The following is a 20393-nucleotide window of genomic DNA, read 5'->3' on the forward strand; positions in this document are numbered from 1 at the left end:
CCCTCTTCCCTGCCCCCAAGAGTCACAGGCACAGCAGGGAGGTGAGTCAGGACAGTCACACAGAGGCCACCGGGTTCCTGGGACAGATTTTAAACAGAAACACTCCTTATGTTAAAATCATCTTTTATTCTCCTGGAGAAGTTAAAAACAAAATTCAGGAGTTTTGTCAACTCATGCAATAAGAGGATGTTCATTGAGAACATTGTGCCTTTTACTGCAGTTTTATTGTCAAAATACTATTGGCTATGTGGTTAGTCACAGGATAATATTTTTGGTGAGATTTAGAAAGAGTATTAATTAATCCAATACATTCCATTGTACTGGAAGGAGGAATACAATGGAAAGGAGTGGGAATAATGAAACAATGGTGGATTGATTTCAAACCTTCAGAAACGGTCTTTGCAAACCCCCTTTTCCCCCACCCCAAAAGTAGTTATTCATGGTTTTAATCTGAGTACCTGAATATTCCCCCCACCCTCAACCTTTCAAACCATCAAATCCTGGTGTGGACACAGCTCTATGGAGTGTCTATTCCAGCTGAAGTTCAGCGGTTGGTAAATGTTGGGGACTGTGTTTATATCTGTACTGTTTTGTTAATGGCTTAGAAATTACACTGCTTTAGCTATGCAAGTGAAGCAGTATAGTTTTGTAATGTAAGTCCACATTTCACCCAGACAGGGTTGAAAGGTGCAACTTGTGGCTCCTGAGGCAAAGCAGATTTATTTCTTTTTTATTCTCCTTCCCCCTGAGATAGGAACTGCCCTCTGCTGCTGAATCAGCAGGATATGCTCTGTGACACTGACTTCAGCTAGCTGGAGAGCTGTTAATGGGGCTGAAATCCATCCCCTACCCCAGCCTCTCACACAGCGTGCACTGTGAGAGGCAGAGAGCTGAACAAACAGCATGGGAGAGGGAAGCGGAGACCCCAGATACACACAGCTGTTATCTGTGATAAGCTGCATCCTGTGCCATGCGCCACCTCGCTGCAGCAGCGAAGGCGTTTGAACTCCAAGACCCTTTCTCAGTTCAATCCCCTGTGACAAACGCACAGCAGGCAGCCGGAGGGGACAAACAAAACAAAACAAAAAACAAACAAACAAACAAACAAACAAAAAGCAAAGTTCAAACCATCCCAAATGACTCAGTTTCTCAGATTTCTGACCAATTTCCTAAAACTCTGCCCTGAGGATTTTTTTTAGGCAGTGTCGGTATATTTGAACGATATAAATAACTGGAGATGTTCATAATAGCTGTGAGGCGATGATGCGAAGAGATCGAGCTGAGATGGGGGTAAAAACCTCAATTATGTGCAGGCAGGGCAGCAAAAAGCAGATTGCTTTAAGAAGAGAGTCGTGTTTGGAATGGCTGCAGCTGAGCTCGGGTCTCCCATCCGCCACAAACCCACCCGAGTGTGGCTGTTGTCTCGTGTGTCCCCTTCGCACTGAGCGCTGTCCCTCTGACAGCCGCGTGCGACGGCGCTCTTCAGCAGAAATTGCTGGGATGGCAGCAGCAGATTTCCTTCCCCACGTCCTCCTCAGGGACCTTTCATCCTCCTCACGTTAGCAGAGACAAAAGCCACGGCTATATGTGTCTGTCTTAACTTCGTGTCGTCTTTGTCACTGCGCCGCTGCCCCGACCCCTCCTCAGGCGTGTCCCGGCCCTAACGCACGACCCGCGGGGAAAAGCCCGTTTCCCACACCCGCGGTGTCGTTCGGGAGGCCGCACGCCACTCCTGTGGGGGAAGGCTGCCACCGCGCCTGGCCACCTGTGTGTTTCTTTTCCGCAGAAGATTGTTCGTCAGGGAAAACTTCGCTTTTGTTTTGTTCGTATTGGCGTTCTCTTCCCAGGCAAAAGGCCGCCTGCGCCCGCCTCAGCCCCGCTCCTGGCCCGGGGCAGCAGCGCCACCTGCGGGCCGGGAGATGGCGCCGGGGGCGCTGCCCGCGGCCCTCAGGGAGCCCGACTGCCCTCACCCAGGGGACGCGGGCCGCGGGGACAGCCGGCAGCACACAGGCCGAGGCAGGAGAGCTTAGCGGGAGCATTCAGAGATGGGGAGGGTGGCAGGCAGGTGGAATAGGTAGGAATTGTTGGGTCTAGGTCTTGTTGAACTGGAGCCGGGGCAGAAAATCTGGTGGGAGGTGAGGGTAAGGAGCCCAAATATATAAGGTGTGTTGGCTTGTTGGTCTGGCTGTGACGTACTGACATCGTTTGGCAGACCTGGATAAGGACAAAAAAAACTTCTCAATGGAGCTCACACTTCCTTGGATTTACCTGTGAGGCGTGTTTCACAGAATACCCCAGGTTGTAAGGGACCCACCTGAATCACTGAAGTCCGTCTCCTGGCCTTGCACGAGACTACCCCAAAGAACCACACCCTGTGCCAATTATGTCTGTCCTGAACCGCTTCCATTTTAGCTCTCCTTAGGACAGGCCTCCCTGCAATGATGTACCTGACGTCAGCAGCTCCCAACAGGCCTGCAGAGACACCCAATACAGCGCCTGGTGCTGTGCTTCTAGGTAGCTTCCATCTACTGCCATCAACCAGATCATCCTTTCAGCATCCCTGAGACACGTGGGTTCTGCTTCAGCAGATTCCCCAAAGCCAGGGGGACCCGCAACTACACTGTAAGAGGATTTCTCAGGATTAGGAAGTGATCACAACATGCACAAAATTACTTAGTAGTGTCACCACATTCACCAGCTACCACTGACCTTTGAAAATTTCTGTGTCTGCTTCACTGGTTCTGTGTCTACTTGATTCTGAACAAAACACCTCTACTCTCACTTTGTCCAAAACAACATCAGCAACATTTTACCCTTCAGTAAAGCCATCCTTCCCATATCCATCCCTCGCTGCCCTTGGTATCATGCATGGCTTGATCTCATTTACACCTTGCATTCTGGCCAAAACCTTGTGTTTCTATTTCTTTCCCACATCAGTCTACACCAACTAATAGTCTATACAGACACATTTTCTCCTAGTATTACTGAATATCAGGTTTTTTAATACAGAATAGGATTCTTTTAGAAGGAAAGACAGACATTCCCTGAAATTTTAATAAAAAGGAATAAAAGTCAATGCATGGCAGGCACACTCTTCTCTGTCTGATACAAACCCAGATGACGAAGTTGGATTTAGATACTTCAGGTTACTGGACACTTCTGGCAAAGGAGAATCCAGGTTCCCTGGAGCAGGGGTAGAGTTTCTAGCCTTGGAGACTCTAATAGTCTATGTGGTCCAAGTAACTCTACATGGTCCTAGGCAAGTGGCAACCTGCTTGAGCAGGGGAGTTGAACCAGTTGATCTCTAGAGGTGCTTCCAACCCTAGCCATTGTGATATTTGTGATATTTATTTTTAATGAATATTTCAAAAAACATGGGGTTTATTCCAATGACATTTTTCATGGAAGCAGAGCAATAAGATACTGTTTTCAAAATTACTTTAAGCACAGTTTCTTCCCACTTGCCAAACATAGCAGCCAGAGCTCCTTAGCTCTTGTCATGCCAACCATCCTATATTCCAGTCCCAAACACGTAACTCATAATCCCATTTAATTTTGATACCATGACTGAATTGTTCTATCCCAATCCTATGGTTTCAGATCCAGCATAGGCAAATCTGACATTACACACTTGTATAGAGAATATTTTGAGGACTAAAAAGTCTATGGAGGTTTGCTTTGTTCTTCATTGTTGATTGGGTGGAGAAGGCTAAAGAATATCTCGGGAAGGGGTTAGGCAGGTTAGCTTCCGGCTGGATGAGGAAAGCTGTGCCTTGGAATTTCTTTCATGGGGAGTTGTGTTCCAGGATAACTAGGAACACCCACTGAATGGAACAATCAATTATTCAGCTGCTCATTTACCTAACCCATCACTTACACCTTTTTTTGTCAAAGTTTGAAAGAGCTGTTGCCAAATCAATGTCATTTTTTTTCTGAAATCCATCTCAACTCCAAGTCTAACCAATATTTTCTCCAACCTTTGAACTCCGCGAACCTTGGTTAAGGGGACAGGGACATTTATATTGAAACATGTCAAAAGATGAGTTGGGAGAAAGAGAAAAGAATGTTTCAAGGGTTTAGTAGCATGGAGGTAATCTTTTACCCTGGATCCTGATGTAAACACATTTGGTGAACATGGCTACAGGTTTTGTGTGCTTTCCATCTTATAAAGTGGGGAAGCATTTTGAGATCTGAAGGTAGGAACATGTTGTAATAGCACTACATATTTATGAAAAGTTTTCTGTGTTGTTTCTCATCTGTTTTACTTCAAATGTTTGTTTTTCCAGCTGTCTCTCTGTCTTCTCTTTCCTGGGAGATTTGCAAATGCCTTGCACCACTTCCTTCTCTATAGGGACACAAAAGGCAGGCAGTGCCATCACACTGTCTGCACTGTGTCAGCCTTGGCTTGTTGCACAGTCCTTGGAATTCACACAGCATGGCATAACATTTTTTACCTTTGCTGATCGTTTTGGAGTTACAGACTAAGGAGATGAAGGGCAAGCAATCCAGATCTACCTGGGTGGAAAGAAACACATGGCAACAGCACTCCTTTTGTCTCCCCTTCTCCCCTCAGCTTCTAATACTGCCTTTGATAAGGCAGGATATTCATATGAAAGATACTGAAGAGGAAGAAAGTACAGTCATAATAACACTATTAAAAAAAAAAAATTATAAGTCCTGCAAAAAGAAGCTACTCTTGTTCCAGCAACATTTATCTGACTTTTTTTACTGAACTGACCAAAATCAAAGCACAGGCTGCCCTAGAGGTAAATACCTGCCAGATATAACCGCCAAATAAATATTTCTCAAATTAAGTCTATTTTTCTACAAGAAAATCACAAAATCCAGCCTGATAGAAATATGCATGTGATAGAAAGAGCCAAGCAGCTCTCATCTGCTTGGAGCCAGGAAGGGGTGAAACATCTTCAGGGACAACTACTGCTTCCTCAGGCACATCTTCCTGCTCTCACTGTACTAAAGGCCAGGTCTGAGTCCAGCAGCTGCAAATCTGCCCCTCTGGCCTGTTCCCAGCACCTGCAGGCTGCTTCCTGCAGAGCCACACCAGCTGCTTTCTCGGATCTCTAAAGAGCATGGATATTTTCATACAATGTTTTTTCTGCACAGATTTATTTGCACAAAATGAGTGTTCTTTAAACTCAGGGGGGGGGGTTGGTGGTTTTTTTGTTTTGTTTTGTTTTGGGGTTTTTTGGTTGTGTGTGGGTGTGTTTTTGGTTTTTTTTTTTTTGTTTTTTTTTTTTTTTTTTTTTTTTTTTTTTTTTTTTTTTTTTGTTCTGTTTTGTTTTGTTTTGTTTTTTTAACGATCAAAAGCCTAGTGCCCTTTATTGCAGCTGTGTCTGTTGCTTAGCATGTAAGCCAGTTTTAAAAATCTACACAAACCAGCTTTGGGGGGCTCTTTCTTCCTGCAGTGCAAGAAGCTTTAGGGAAAACATCCATCAGGGAAAACTAAATTCAAAAAAATAGACATGAGTATAAAGCAAAAAACCTGAAACATAATTTGGGATTATAAATATTCAAGCCTATCTTACAATAGGTATCTAAATCAGAACCTTTTTGGAGTTCCTCTTTCAGTTCCCACATTTTAGCCCTCAGAAAAATAGGTAAAAGAGGCAATGCTCCTACAGGCAGGGCCAAAGTACTGCCTTTCCTTTCTCTCCCAAACAGGGCTTTCTACAGATGAACAGTAACATTTTGAAGAAGCCATCTGTAGGAAGAAAGAAGGTGATTTATATGAGTATTTGTTTTCACCTTGATCTAATAAATGATCAGTTATGGCCTGTGAATTAGTCCTAGAGCATGTTAGTGTAGAACAGAAATCTAGCAATACAGTCTGAAGAGACTTGCTATTCACATTAAGCAAGAGACACTATCACTTTTTTGGCTGTGGACTTAGTTCAGTACAACTCTTGGTGTCAGTCTAATCTCAGTGAATGTCTAGAGGAAGATACAGAGGATTCTCTGCAGTCCTTCCAGGTCTTTGAAATACACCAGTCCTTAGCTTATTAGCTTTGAACCCTGTGTGGAGAAATGTTTTTAGATCTTACATAAAGTGCTATTTTGGAGAGATCTAGCAAGTCTACTCATTATTTGGGTTGAACAGTTTTCTCTTTTATAAATCCCCAGTCTTCCTATTTGTGATTCTGACGAACTTTTAAAAATGTTGCAGCAGGAGATTTTCCATGACATCCAGCTTAAGCTACTTTCAAGATCCAAGTTAAGGATCAGAAAATGCTGGTTTTTTAATGGCCTGCAATTCTTGAATGGTCTTTCTTGTATGGGCGGTGGGATGACTGACAGTTCTTCCATTCTTTGGAAAGGGCTCATAATGTGGCGAAAGAACTTACTATAGTGCAGAGCATGGAGAAAAAGAACAGCCTTTGAAAGAACAGAGCAGTTTTTAGAATACATTTAGACTGGGATTTTAAAACCTCAGGGTCTGTTTTCTCTGAGTATAAACAGAAGGGAAGCACATACTGCAGACAGGAAGGACAGGGATAGGAAGGACAGTACTGGCCCAAAAAGAGGGACTGTCCCTGTCCCTCTGTCTCTGGTGATGAGGGCACTTCATTCAAGAAGTCTTTGAAGAGATGGGTGATACCACTGAAAACCAGTGGTAGCTGTACTTTGGTAGATGAGGTGCCAGGCTTAAAAATCCTGAAAAATCAGGAAAGACGCATGTCAAACAGAAGAATCAATTTTCTGGCAAGCTGTCATGATTTATGTTGGTGAGTACAGATGGGATCTTCATTCATGGAGATGCTAATTACACAGATCATCTGTTTTCTGTGGAGGACAGTGATGACTCCCCCAGAAGGAAAACCTGGCTGTGTCATTCAAAGTTCTGAAATGGAGCATAGTGACCTTCTGGTATTGCCTGGCTTTTGAATCCTTACCTTGGTAACCTTTGGATTGTTATCTAATAGAAGTTTTATGTGACAGAATACTACTTCGACAGGCTGGAATGCTAATTATTAGGCAGGCTTCTTAATCTTTTTCTTGTTTTACTGTTCCAACCCAGAAAAAGGCCAGCCCTGAAACTGGGTTATGAAGTATGATTGATCTAAAACTACAGTTTTCAGTCATCAGATCCCTGGAACCACTGCTGTGGACTTTGTCCAAGGTAACTGCTTGTTGTCAGTCATCTTGCATTTGAAATTCAGGTTCTTCCCCTCTACTACATGGTTCTTGGTTTGCAAATGAAAAACATAGATTTGAATCATCATGATTTTCCTGGTGTTCTATTGCTGAGGGCTTCCCAGTGGGGTTTAACTAGATATACCTGAATGCTGCCATGTGATTAGAATAGAATAAACTTTTTGGAATAAAGGTCTCATTTCCATGATTTAACCTTTTTTTTTTTTTTCTTTCTGAATTGACCACAAGCAAGTTATTACTATTTACAATATTTTTGCTTAATCAAAACTACCCAGTGGATAACTCCCTGGTCAAAAGCAATTTAAGAGCAACCTATATCTAATATGCACTATTTAGACACTGAATGAGCTGACTGAATTCATGACTCATAAGGGTGGTTTTGCACCTTTTTCTCCCACTAGCCACGTAAAATTTAACTTCAGATTTTATACAAGATCACTCCCACTGAACAAGTCCAAAATTTCCCTTTTCTGTGAATGTTTCCAAATGTTCCTTAAAAATCTACTGCTTGGCATAAACAATAGATGCTGTCAAATTCAATGTGCACTTGGACACCTGCAGCGGCTCTGGAAAACAGCTCTTGATTGCTGGACAAATATGAACAACTTAAAGGCAGTAAATGCTTCACTTCACACTTCCTTTTTATTAAACTGCCAACAAACTTTTTTGGCCTATATGATATACCTAAGTAAAGATGTGAAAGAATGTTTCCAGAAAATCATTTCTACATACAAGCTCTAGCCAGGGAAATTTCTTGGTTGTATACAGGACACCCTCTGGAAGAGCTGTGTGTCACATTTAGGTCACTGCAGCGTATCAGATCTTCAAGAGCAAAATACTTATAACATCACATCATAATCAAAACAAGTAATAGTTTCCCTTGTTCACTTCTATAAGTCTGTTAACTCCTGGCTGGCATGGATTTTGACCAGCTCCAACATGTCTCATACTAACCTGTACTTTACTCATTGGCTTTGTTAACTACATTATGGCCTTTCATGAATTTTGAGAGACAAACCTCATAGAAAATTAGAAGCTTCCACATTTTTTTTGATAAAATTATTTACTTGTCTTTTAATAACAAATATAAAAGGTTCAGTGAAAGGATAGGAAGTTTTACTCAATTGTTTTGCACTCTAGACATAAAGGCTTATAGGGATCAACTGTTTTTAGGGGAGAGGGAAGGGTACTAGAAGAGTTTTGGTCTGTCCTCAGGATTTCCCCATCTGGATCCAGTCCTTATGTTGCTTCTGCCAATACAGACAGCACTGTGTCTATCTGTGCTGCTTGTATTCTGCCTTATAGGCGACTGTGACTTGAAGGTTGCAATTAGGCTTGAATAAGGACCTGTGGAGGGACTTCACCTCAGCTGGGTCCAATTAGCACCCTGGCTCCCTTGGTAGGCAATGAAAAGAGGGGGATTTTTGGAGATCGTTTTGTTTTAGACACCCTTTTAGGATGAGACACGCTCAAGACTCCACTGCTTGCACTGACCAGGTCCCTGTTTGCTATTATTTATTATGTCATTATTTATTATTGCCATTGTTATTTATTATGCCATACCCAGATGTCGTGCATGTCTCTTGCACTGTAGCTCCTACAGCCACCTGCACTAGAGCTGCAGCTCCCATTGCTAATCTTGCTGGGCTGTACTTGCAAGTGGCTGAAAAGTCATTCCAGGTGTAGAGGATGTCTACAGGGCCTGAGCATTTAGCTGAGTGGATCTTGGAGACAGAAGAGCTATATTAGGGAGGCAGTGAGTGGTGAGAGCTGGGACTACCTCACTCCTTGCCAGCTCCACTAGAGCTGCAGGAGCACACAGGAGGGTAGAAGGAGCAGAGGGGTGTGCAGAGCACCACAACGACCCCTGGTGTGGTTTTGTCTTGCCGAGACATCTCCTGGGACATCAGCAGGTAGGAGAGGATATTGAATTCCTTCTCCTCCAGATCTGTGTTGCATTTCCATACTAAACTATTCTCTCTCCCAGAACCTTGCTCACATGCACTTCTCCTGATAATTCAGTTTTTTCTTCCCTCTGTAAATCACATGCACTATAGAGCCCCATTTATGAAAACAAGATCTATGACAAAACCCTCCTAACACCAGTAAATCTGCTTTTAATGAATTGGGCCTGTAGCTTCAATTATGAAGCTGGGATATGATGGCTGCTGAGTGAGCCATGCCAACAACAACACTGAGGCAGATCACTGTCATAAGGGTGTTAGGAGAGTCTTGGGAAAGGCTTGGAAGCTCCCTCTTTCCCTTCAAGCACTTTCACATCTGCACTGCATTATATCCCCATCCAGATGACTTTGCTGGGATCTCCAGTGTTCTTGGGAGTATTTACATTATAAGAAAAAAACCCACTAATTTATTTGTTCAGTCTTCCACATAAATATACTGATAGTCTAGTGTGAAACAGCTTACATTTATCTAGTTTGCTTTGTTTTCAAATGCACCTAGCCTGGATTTTCAGTTTTACAGTGTATGTAAAGAATTAAACCCTTTAATTACACTGTAAACCCTCTGGATCATATTTTTACCCAGTTTCTGTGTACTACATACCATAAGACCCTACGGTCCTTCAGCATTACCAGGAATAAAGCACTTTCAGGTATCCTGTAGGAGTTGGATGGGCCACTTACATGGAGGGGCAGATCTAGTGGCTCCCACATGGACAGGTGATGTGAGAAGGATGAAGGTGCTATTTCTAGCCTCTCTCCCTCGGGAAGTATATTTGGGCCATCCATAATACACAGTGTAGCCAAGCCCAGTTTTCTCTTTAGCAGTGAGAAATTGCCCATGGACTGACATCTGATAGGTGATGCTCTTATCCTTCTGGCCTTGGGAATGGAAAAGTGGCAAAGCACAAAGCAAATGTTCGCTCTCAAACCCTCCTGCCCTCATCTGTGACTAGTGTGACAATAAAGGCACTGGGGCGGAGGGATCAGATTGGCTCAGGTCTTGCTTTGTGCAGGAGCTCAGATTTCCATCTTTGATGTAGACATCAGGATGATTTTTCACCCATTCTTGTCATATTGATACAAGTAACAAGCTTTTCTTGCTACCTCCTCCTTCTGTTGGCCTCACAGAGTAGCTCTCTCAAGTCATCTTAGTACCATAGCAAAACTCAGTATTGCAGAGGACCTCTTTGACTACATTGTAATTTTTGAAAGTCTGCACTTGTCCAGTGCTCTGTCTTCCGGTAGAAGTCTGGGTCATGTTGATTTAGTGACAGAAGATCCCTTGGTTGAGAAATGGGAGAAGAGAATATTAAAACAATAAATTTCACTTACTGAATGCTTGGCCTAGAAACACTTGTTCCTGTGGATTTTCATCCCTTGAAGTGGATGCTGGTCTAGTAGAGCTACTGTAGTGCATAGACACTCTTGTGGACTGCAAGGTGGACTGCAAGTTCACTAAAGGGTGATCTCTGAGCACTGAGGAGATTTACTTAAGTTTTTCTGTGTTGTACCACGTGTTGTTCCATCTTCTTTCCTTAAGTTGCATGGCTTATTCCTACTGGTTAGGAGGAAAAGATATTGAAAATATGAATATTTCCAACACATCCACTGGAAATTTGGCTTCTCCACAATGTTAATGATCCAACTTTGTTATTGCTTTTGTTTCTGTGAAAGTGCCTGGCTCGTACAGGAGTTTCAGTTTTGGGAAAATTTAAAAAAAAATATGGGGAATATTTAGCTGCAGACTTAGTGGTTTTCTTATAGAAACAAAAAAGGGAGCATTTATTGGGTTGCAGCCAATATGTATTCTCATGCATTTCCTTACTTTCAAAATATTGTGATGAAAACAGAGTACATCCTACACAAAATGTCTTTTCTGCTTGACCATACCACAATCCTGAATTAATGCAAAGTCCTGCGCAGTATTGCTTGGCAGGGGAGGGGTGGCAGTGCAGGAACTGTGTGAACAGCTACTGGAAGAAAGGTAACAGCTGTCACCCGTGCGTGTGTACCCAAGCTCAGGAGAAAGGCTGCAAATGTTTCGGCTTCTGATAGCCACAGCATTTTGGGGTATGGCAGAGGAAGGATGTGTGGGTGTGCATTTGTCATTCTGGTGACAGCTATGGTGCTTGGGAGTTTGAGGATGAGTATTTCCCCTGATAGCTCAATTTCTGAAAACCAGCTGGGGGCACATCAGTAAGGTTAAGCATTACACATGAGTCAAAAATGAGTCACTCTTTATCTAGATATCAAACTGTAAATGTTCTGGTCTGGAAAATAATTTTGTGGGTATAGACTAACCCCATGGACTTGCGGTCAGCTGCATAGCCCAGAAGGAGATTTCAGGGAAGGGTGCGGCTGAGAAAGCAAGAGAAAAGACGCTAGGACTGTGGCCAGTTTTAGTCAGAGGATCTGCTTTGTTATTGTATTACAGCTGCACAGTGTTTTTAACTACAAATTCTGCTTCAGATCCAGGCTAAAACGGGTGCCACAGCAGTTTGTATGGCAAAACAAATTACAAATTCTTCATGACACGCTGTTTGAAAGTCCATTGAAAGCATTGTTTGGGCAGCAGCAGGACTCATTTCAATTTCTTCTCAGATTGCAGCTCTTGTTTCTGAAGGTACAGCTATACAAACAAGTGACTGTGGGGACATGCTTGTACATCACATCATGTTTTCCACAGCAAGATCCCATTCACAGCCTGTGGTAAGTTAAAAGTTCCCTAATCATGAAGGGAAATTTGCTCCAAGAAGTTGCCACTAGCAGCTAAACTGACACTCTAAATTCACACAACCACTTCATTCAGAAATATCTGTAGCTGTACCGTGTCTTAAGAAAGCACTTGTAAGAGGTGCAGTGGTGCAAGAAGCAGCTGTGCAGGAGGTACCTGCAAAGTGTTAGGGTTGTTGAAAATGGATACATCTATTTGTGCTGTCAATGGGAAAAGAGAAGTGTCCCTTTATATGTCTATGTGTTACAGTATTATCTGCCTCCTCCATCCATTGCCTGGAAAATTCTGGCTGGTGGGATGTTTTCTATGTCAATCCCAATCTAAACTCTCACAGTTAAAAGGAGATGGGCTGAATTTGCTGTCTGCTGCATTGGACACAATAAGGTGCAGAAGTGCTGCTGTAGGCACTCACAGCATCACAGGAAAACAGCTCCTGCACTTCTGACGAGTTCCATGCCTGGGCTGGTAGAAGGTCCATCTCCATGTGTTGAGAGGCCATAGACTCAGTGTCGACTTAATTTAATGGACTTCATTCACAGACTTCATTTTACCTGTTACTCTCCTTTATATGAGCAAAAGGAAAACAGTGAGTCAATGAGACAAGGATTGTATTTGAAGTCTGCCCATATTTCCCCTCTGGCTAGGATTTCAAGTGCCTCTAATTCCCCAAATTAGTGACAAGGTTAAATACTGCCAGAGAATATGGACTCAGGTTGGAGATCCAGCCAGCCAATATCTAGGTAATAATTTAAAATGTATTATTCATTAATGTTTTATTACTTTCCACATTAAATTATAATTCTTTCAGTACCAATGTCCCTGTTTTACATGAGTGGTGTTTAATATTAGCTGCTGTTTGGCCCTTTCCAGCCAAATAAAATCAGTCTTAGTTCATTATGTCTTGCTTAGATCAACAAATGTGGAACTTAATGAACTCCTCCTGCTCTGTGACTTAGCTTGCCGGGATGGGAGGGAGAAGGTATCACCGCAAAGAATTATGCAGCACTTTACTTTCACAGCACACTGTCCAGCTTGTGCAAGGACCATGACAGTGCCACAGGATGTTGCACCTGCAGGCTCCTCTGTCTGCCAGCACAGGTGAGCCACTGTGCCCTCCTTGACACAGCTGCTTTGGGAGGGCAATTCAGCAGGACAGTGGGTCCTACAGTTAGTCTGCTTCCCAGAAAGACTCAATGAGGGATATTCCCTCTTCCTCTCTCCTCCCCAGTAGCCCCTGTCCAAGGCACCATGTTGGACACTGTGAGATCAGCCTTGATGCTGGGCCGGCAGCACAGAAAGTCCAGGCTGTGCAGCAAGTAATGGGAAACCAGCCTATCCCTTGAGTGAGACTGACACATAGTGATGGAGACTGGAAACTTTGGGTGTACCCAAACCAATCTCTATTAAGAGTTTGAAAGCTGGGCACCGGAAATGTCTTTGAACCATGAAAGCAATGCCAAGAACAAAACCATGGAATAATGTCAGGTTCTTTCAATTAAATCTAAAATGTTCCCAGTATTACTTGAAAACTAGAAGCAGACAAAATTATCCATCACGTTATAGATAACTTGGCTGCAGAAATATGGCATCAGCATATGCTGAAAAGTAAAAGCTAACATGATTAGTAGACTATTAATTCTAGCATCAGACTTGCCTGCATGAGATCCATATGTACAGAAGATAAAGACTTTGGAGCAAAGACCAGATTTCCTGTGTATCTGTAAAGCAGGTGGAATAGGTCTGAGCATTAGACTAAATACTATGATACTGAAAAACTGTCAATGGCCTTCAAAAATGTTTGCATATTTCAAGAGTTACCACAGACTTGTGCTTCTACTGAAGCTGGATGATATCCACATGTTTAGTTCCACTGAGCTGGTTAGGCTAACTTGGATCTGGCATCCAGGTATGTCTGCCCAAAAACAAGGTTTTCAAAGCACACTACAGCTCCTGGAGTTCATAAAAGCTGTGATTACAGAACTTGTGGCCAGTGCTTTTTGTGACGCAGTTTGCATGATATTGCATTGAATTGGTGGTCCCCATACCTCCCAAGACTCTGGGTTTTTGGACTTGCTGCTTCTTAATTGCCCTAAGTCAGAAACTGCAAATACCTCTCCCTCATTTGTAGGGGGAAAAGAGAGGACTTGATTGAAGACTGTTAAAGACTACGTACCTGCTAATGTTGGATTAGCCTCACAGAACTGCAATGGTTTTTATTTCCCAGGGAACATGAAGAAAAAATTGCATCCTGCTGTGTTTTGGCAACAATTTGACAGGGGGAGGTCCATAAAGAAAACAGTATCAGCAAAAGTCTTGTGAAAAAACAAATTTCAAGATCACTTGATTCAAAAAGTCCTGTTAAATCATGTTAAATGTTTTCTATGCATCCATGAAGGGTTTGACAGCTGATGTCTCTGTATCACCGCAGCCTGTGTTAAGCTACAAATTATACACATACTGTCCTCTGCTAGCTTCCCTCTTATGAATCCAGCTTAGCCCTTCCAAATCAATTTGGCTATAGCATTTTTTTCTGGCCTGATCTTCAGTATTTCACACAAATAATGTGTGTTGCAGTTCATCTATCCCAGGATTTTTGTTTCCCTGGTGGGATTTGAGGAAATTCATGTTCCTTTTCCTGGGAAATGCAGTGATTTCCTCAGGGTGGATGAAAGCTTGCCATTCCCTGCTGAAATAGCCTTCCCTCACCCAGGAACCTGCTGTGCTGTGCGGCTTCCAGCCATGCCACGTCCGACCTCCAGAAGTCACCCCATACCACATCTCAGCCAGAGCAAACCCACAGAATATCAGAGATCAGCAGGCTCTTTCCTATCCATGGCCTGTCTATTATTGTTGCCACATTTAATTAATTCCAGAAATTCTTATGTTAAAATCTTGTTTGCAGGTGAAGGAGAAGCTCGCCATATACTACTGGAAACTTGAACAGTAATTTGAAAATCACTGCTAGTCTAGATCTAATTGTTACAGAGAAAGGAAGAATAGCAGTGCAGTTAAAATTCTTTCACAGCACCTGATTTCTATCCCTTTCCCTGGTGTCAGGCTGCTCTTCCATGTCCTGGGGTGGTGGTCTCAGTCTGGGGCATTGCAGTGAGTCAGGGACATCCAGAGTGTATTGCAAGGAGGATCATGATGTTCAGGTTGATGGTGTTTCCTTTCTTGATCTAGGATCCACTTGGAGGAGTTTTCCTAAGTTTTCTAACTTGCTTTTTTCACTCCTTTCTCTTTCTGTGCTAGATGTATTCACTGACTATATGTAGTGCCTTTTATGTATGTTTAGTACTGTTTCTTTTTCTTATTTTACTCTAAAACCAGGTTTTCTCAGTTCCACATTTCATTGAACTAACTCTACTTGAATGTTATTGAAAGGAGAGATATTTATGGCTATGGGATCACCAGTGCCAGCCTGTGCCATATCTCTTGCCATCCCATGCCTGTGCTCCTCTGTGCTGCATCCTGTCAACTTCTCCACAGATGTTGTGTCCAACCTGTCCACCCCTATGCTGTATTATTGTATTGATCAAAAATAGCTTATTCTGCATAGAATAACTAGTCTCTGTAAAACTATGGCCATTGCAAGCAAAGATGTGTAAAAATAAAACCAACTAACTTTGCACACATTGTCACTTAGAGAATTTACTGCCACATCTAAATGAAGCAAAATGAAGTAAAACAAGACTGCAAGCAGGTCAAGGAGAGTTCGGACAGAGCAGAACCCAAAAATCTCAGTCCTGAGTATTTTGAAATCCAGTACAAATCTTCTGGCCTGAGAAAGGCAGCACTACACTACAGGGCTACCTCATCACATGATGCCCTGCTCAGCTTCACAGACAATCATTTTTCCAGTGCCTGACATGAAAATAAGATTTCAGGCATTGGAGCATGCAAGGATGGATGACAGTGACACATGAAGGCAACAGCGTGTTTCAAGTGTTAGACTAGTCTGTGCTTGACTTTTTGATTAGCTGTTCAACAGCTGCTAGTGGGGAAGTGCTGCTGTGGGTGATGGAACAGGTATCTCCTTCTTTTCATCTCTTGAGCTTCTGGCCTGTCTTAACAGAGGCAGAGGCTGGGTTTGACAACCCATCTGCATCCCAGCAGGCCTGGGAAGGTGCACCGCCTCAGGATTACCCTGCTTGCTTCCAGAAGACAGCAAGGCACTTCACATTTGGTGTGGGCAGCATGTCAAAATTATTTTCTTTTCCCTTTCACACACGTTGTTTCACAGGTAAATATGACCTAAGAATTTCTGACAACACTGTTTTTTAAAGAGATGTGAGTCTGGCTTTCACTGAATTAGAGCCATGGGGCACTGGACACTTTTATCCCGAGCTGTCAGTAGGTCTCTGACCCTGACAGTCCTGCTGTAGCAAGATACTTTGTGCCACCAAGCAAGGAAAATGCCATTTCTATTTGCAAAAGGGACACATTTCCTTGGGTAATAAATGAAGCGGGTCACTGTCCGTTTGGGCTGTCAGTTATCTTTGGCTCCTTGCTCCTTGATTTACTGTGTGTGGGAGCAGCTTGGCACATCAATATTGCAAATTAAATACCAAGCAGATAGGTGATCTTTTGAGTTTGCATCTGGGAAGGAAACAACTTTCAAACTGAGGTTCAGCTCTCCTTCATTTCAAATCATGTCAATCCACTAATCAAAGTGTTTGATCAGCAATTTTTATGCAGCTCCAGTCTGTACAGTCTGTTCTGGACTTTTTCTTCCCCTTCTTCCTCTCTCTGTCTCTTTCCTTCAGCAGTCAAATTTTACTTCACAGGCTGGTTGAAGCTTCTAAACTAGTATTACACCACTCACTCGTTAAGTGGAAGCTGCTTAAAATCCTGCATTATTGCATTGTCTTTGTGTATCTGTTTTCCCAGTGACCCTCATGGTGTTTAGAATCAGTGGGTCTCCTAGAACTGTTAGGGCCAGGCAGGCACAGTTTAGCCCATGAAAATGCTAATTAGGATGGAGAAATATATTGTATGCATTCCATATGTTTAGCTCTAAAAAAATATGAAAAATCCATAGCCATAACACTCAAAAAAAGTCAGATAGCTCTCTCAGACGATGTCTTGGAAGTTCTATAAGCCTTAGCAGAGATATTTTGTTAATGTCCCCTGATAATTAGACCCACATGCACACAGGATACACCATGAGTCCTGTCTTGCCTTTCAGCTTCAGGCCTGTGACAGTGGTTTGTGTTGAACTTCAGGGCATGTTTTAAAATAATACAAAAATATGTAAACTAAATATTAAAGCAACCAAATGAAGCTGCTGGGCAAGGAGGGGCCACTACCCACACCCGTGCAACCCTGCTGTGCTGCTTTATGTCACATCCTTCACAGCCAGATGCTCCATCTCCTGTAGGACCTCTGTCCCACCCAGGGTACAGCAGCCTCATTAACCAACAGCTAATCAAAAGGTGGATTTCATCCTGTTCCTCACAGGGTGATCCAGGCCCTTGGGTCCTGTGGCCTAAGGCAGGGTCAGAACTCAGACCCCAAACCCCACAGATGGGGTTCAGCACCCAGCTGCCAGCACCCAGTGGAGCTGGTGAGGATGTGGCTGTCCTCTGCCTTCTCCAGATATCCCATCCACCCAAACAGACACAGCTCCTTCCTCTTTGTCATCCTTCTCTTCTCCCTTTGGGCAGACCCCACTGATTTTTCTGTCCTTTACTTCCAGCTAAAGGCCGGATGTTGAATCCTGTCCCTTGCCACTCTGTTGGCAAAGGGGCATTTGGAACCCCATGAGGGAGCATTTGCCAAACACAGGGGGATCACGGGGCAGTCCACAGCTGCTCAGCGCCTGCAACAGCAGGAACATGGATTCTGGTGGCACATGTCTGGGTCAGTGCAATGCAGCAACAAAGGGCAGTGGGGCAAGCTCACTGCTGGGGCACCTCGAGAGCTGGGCAGCTTCTGTCTCCATAAAGCACATGAGAAGTGCAAGTTCTCAGAGGCAAGAGTGACCCATAAATGGGGGGATGTTCTTGGGAGGCCGTATATCTGTAAAGGCAAGGCCAAACTGCTGCTGCAGCACAGGGGTAGCTGGAGGAGGCTCATCAGAGAGGCTCCAAAGGAGGGTATTAATATTTACAGTGGGCTGAGCAGTGTGTATTTTATTTTAGCCTTACTCTTGGAAAGGGATGAACTGGTTTAAACTGCACTCAGTGTCGCAGGGCCTCTTATAATACCAGCACTTTGCTACAGACCATTTCTGAAAGATGAAGGAGGTGAGAGCACATTTGCACCCACTGGAGGAAGGGCTCACTCAGCCCCTCGCTTTACAGACCTCGCCACCTGCTCCTTGCGCTGGGTCCACAAAGCCGCTCGTGTGCCCCCAGCTCTCTGCTCTGGCACGGGTTCAGGAGTGAAGAGGCACAAGGGGATGGCTCCCCCACATGCTTGGCCTGTGTCAGAACTTGCCTTCCCTTCCCTCAGCCCCAGGGCTGCTGTGCAGACTATGCATTAGTGTGAAAGGAGGGGATCCTCTCCTTTGGAAGAGGAGAGCATTAAAACATAAATAACTGCAGAAAATGAAACTGATGTTAAGAAAACAAGTCCAAAGGTTTTAACTGTTAAAGTGGAAAAATAACATTTTATAAACACATTCTTCCTAATACTCCATAATGTACTTCTCTGTGTCACGCAGCACAATAATTTCCTGTTCAGCTTTACTTTTCTGAGCAAAAGCAGAGACGAAGATTGGCAAGCTGTAACTGGAGAGCCGGGGCTCTCCCCCAGCCCCAGCCACCAGAGAGCCTGCTTTCTCCTGCCTTACTCTCAGCATAAGCCCGTTCAGCCGCCGGGTGATCCTCTTGAATCGCTTTTTAACCGAGTCAAGAAGACTAATATGGCAACAGCCTTGTTTGTGCGCGAGTAAGGAAAGGGATTTGTAGAGAAGTAGTGAAGGGGGAGGGAAGACATTTAGCTAAGAACTGCTTACACAAGTAAAACCATATTTCCTCCACATCTTGCTTCAGAGTGAGTTTTTGGAGAATGGGAGCTCTAGAAACATGTAATTACCATTTGCTTTCTGCTTTCTCTACAGATTTTTTTTTTTTTTTTTTTTTTTTTCCCCGTCCCCGGCATGCCGTGGTAGAAGCCAGCTTGCTTTGCAGGCTCCTGCGTGTACCTGTCGCTGTGTCCCCAGTGGAGACCCGGCTCACGGCCGGGGTCTGTTCTCCCGAACTCCCTCCGCTGCCCCGTGCCTGGGCTGCCCCGCCGAGAGCCGAGTTTCACGCGTTGTACCGCGCGTCCCGACTTCCGCGGTGCCAGGACGTTTGTTGATTGTGCCCGACCGAATCAAGATTGTTTTTCCATTTTGCTAGAGCTATATTTAGGCTGTCCAGTGACTGTGCCCTGGACTTGCTAAAATAAATCGATGCACGAGGCCCTGATTTAGCGGCTGCCGGTGCCGGCGCGGGGCCCGGCCCGGCCCCGGCTCTCCCCGCTTTGAGCAGCCGCGGGCAGAGGTCCGGATGCGAGCCCGGGCTCCAAGCAGTCCCTTCACAGCCCCGCCTGCCACCTGCTGACCTGCACTCAGGTTAATATAGCTCCGGCATGAACCCAGCTGAATTACAGATTTGCACCTATGCAGAGAGGTCAGAGCTCCTGCGGTATTTTCCTTTTTTAACCATCACTCGATACAAATTTAGATTTGTGAAAAAAAATAACCTCGCGTCTTTGACCCCTGTAGGAAAAAAGTCAAACAAAACAATCTCTTCTATTGCAAGTTTGGTCCTAAATTTGTATTTTAATACCAGGGATCCACTCACAAACTGAACCAAAGGTTCAGTTTACAATCTGAACAATTACTGACTGTAATTCTCCTAAGTTGTTCTATAAAACTTGGGGAGGCAGACACAAGAAATTTTTTCCTCACTCATTGAATACTTTTTTTTTTTTTTCCCCTTAATGCAGACTGGACATTGTGGAGCTAGTTAGAAAGTAACTCTGCAGGAATTAGGCCTCAAAGCTTAAAAACAATTTCCCCCTATTTCAAAAGTATAAAGACTGATTTTGGCCCACGTCTTTAGCAGCAACTTTGTAGCCACACACTGCCACAGACTTTGCAATGTTTCTGTAAGGCTCACTGACATATTTATCTTACGGACTAGCCGGTGATGCTCCCTGCCCGCAGACATCAGCTGTGGGCTGGTGTTAGTAGCATCATTTAGAGGTTTCTGCAGAACTGAATTCCCACTGGGCTGGCAAGCCTGTGTGCCAGCAGCCTGTCTAGCCCCACGGAGTGGAGGATCTCCAACGTGAAACTGAGTTTCATACCTAAAATACCAGCTTTGAAGACAACCACAGTGTCCTTTATTTAAGACTCATTTGAGACAATGTTAGTAACTAACCTGGTGTTCAGTTTTTGTGGTTGGGATAGGATTTTTATCAAGCTTGTGTTGTTGAAGCACACGCGGGTCACATTTATAAATAAGAGGTATCATTGCTGGGGTCATGTAGGTCTTGAACAGCACCCAGATGTTCACTGAGGTGCAAAC

At 43.9% G+C, this 20393-nt stretch overlaps 1 long non-coding RNA gene across 1 annotated transcript; it reads left to right on the forward strand.

Moving 5' to 3' along the window:
- Nucleotides 1-8831: 8831 nt before the first annotated feature.
- Nucleotides 8832-16917, forward strand: LOC120756284 (uncharacterized). The gene is made up of 4 exons (XR_005702119.2): nucleotides 8832-9086; nucleotides 11739-11846; nucleotides 12828-12969; nucleotides 14000-16917. It is a non-coding gene; the product is annotated as an uncharacterized LOC120756284 (long non-coding RNA).
- The last annotated feature ends 3476 nt before the right edge of the window (nucleotides 16918-20393 follow it).

This window comes from Hirundo rustica, chromosome 1 (genome assembly GCF_015227805.2).
Source record: "Hirundo rustica isolate bHirRus1 chromosome 1, bHirRus1.pri.v3, whole genome shotgun sequence".
Lineage (NCBI taxonomy): Eukaryota > Metazoa > Chordata > Aves > Passeriformes > Hirundinidae > Hirundo > Hirundo rustica.